Source organism: Nicotiana sylvestris, chromosome 9 (assembly GCF_000393655.2).
Source record: "Nicotiana sylvestris chromosome 9, ASM39365v2, whole genome shotgun sequence".
Taxonomy (NCBI): domain Eukaryota; kingdom Viridiplantae; phylum Streptophyta; class Magnoliopsida; order Solanales; family Solanaceae; genus Nicotiana; species Nicotiana sylvestris.
Window position 1 is genome coordinate 168,948,524 of NC_091065.1, and position 1,667 is coordinate 168,950,190.

Consider the following 1,667-nt stretch of genomic DNA (forward strand, 5'->3'; position numbering starts at 1 on the left):
TTATTAGTTATTGTGCGAAAAACGAAATTGTAAATATAGAGGTATGATTTTTGGTTGGAGGAAAATTTGAGCGAATATTTAGCTGGATTTTCGATGATATTGGGTTATTATCGAGAATAAGGTTATATCTAGGAGAAGAAATATAGGGTGCCATAAAAAATTTCTTATTTAGTGCGGATCCCACTCTTACATGGCATGAAAAATGGGAGAAATATATCAAATGCAATGCCAAGTCACGTATTTCCTTCGGTCCATTTTAATTGATTTTTTGATTATTTTCACATATATTAAGAAATTTATATTTTAGCATTAATTTAAAACTAAATTGACCATATTAACCTTAATTTGTTCATTAAAAATATAAAAAATACGCATATACTCTTTACTCCAAGGGTAACTTTAGAAAAAAGAAGTTAATTTCTTTTTGATATCTGAAAAAATTAAATATTATAGACTATAAAAAAAAGGATAAGAAATCAATTAAAGTGGATCGAGGAGTATTCAGTAGCTTTTCCGGTTGATTTTATTTTGTAAGAGAGTGATGCTAACATTAGTGACTTTATTGTCCTAAAATAAAGATAAATGACTTTATTTCACAATTTAACTAACTTGAGTGACCTTCTAGGAAATTGACTTCTTTTATATAAGACTGCAGTCTCGTTAAGCCAGTACGCCATACTTCTTGGGCCAATACCAAACATGGATTGATTTGGAGGATCATGAAAACATGGGCTAAGCTTTTACGAGATATGTTATTCTACCAAGTTATTCAGGAAAAAAAGATTGGGAAATTTTCATAAAACACTATTTTTAGTAGTAATTAGCCATCTATAGATATTATTTGCTATATTACGGATTATAGATACCTTTTATGTGGTTATAAGATGTATTTGATGTATTTAAGCTATTGTATTCATGAATACAGTAGCAAAAATAGGCGTGAATCAAGGAAGTCCAACTAATCAGTTATTGTATTCGACTGTATTCATGGAGTGAAACATGGGATTACAGCTGAACAGATTATTGTATTCGACTGTATTCACTGCGTGAGATATGAGATTACACTGTTTTTAAAATAGAAAGTGAATCAATTAACATAATAGACTCCTAATATAACTCAACAACCCAATTATAACACACAATTTTGTATCTTTTAGTTATAAAAAAGATTCTCAACCGAAAAATACCCCAAAAACGTAGCAATCTTTAGAGAAATTATATAATACATCTGAATACATAAATTATATTAATTAAAAAAATATATGAATACATTCATGGCATATAGCGAGACAGTGAATACAATGAAATACATAGAATACAGCGGGATACATTGAAATACAATGAGAAAAAAAACAGTGAATACAATGAAATACATGGAATACAACGAGATACATTGAATTACAATGGGGAAAAAGACAATGAATACAATGAAATACATGAAAATACAGCGTGATATGTTGAAAATACATTGAAATATATTAACAGGAAATCAAGTTGCTCTGCCCCAAAATCAGTCGTCTTTGTTCAAGAACAAACCCTAATTTCCGGCGAATCCATCGTCGAGCAAAAACCCTGAATCTCAAAGTTCCCACGCCGCCGTCAATCGGAGGCTTCATCTCATTTGGATTTGCCCCCATGGCATTGGAGAGTTCAGTACCCGAAATCCC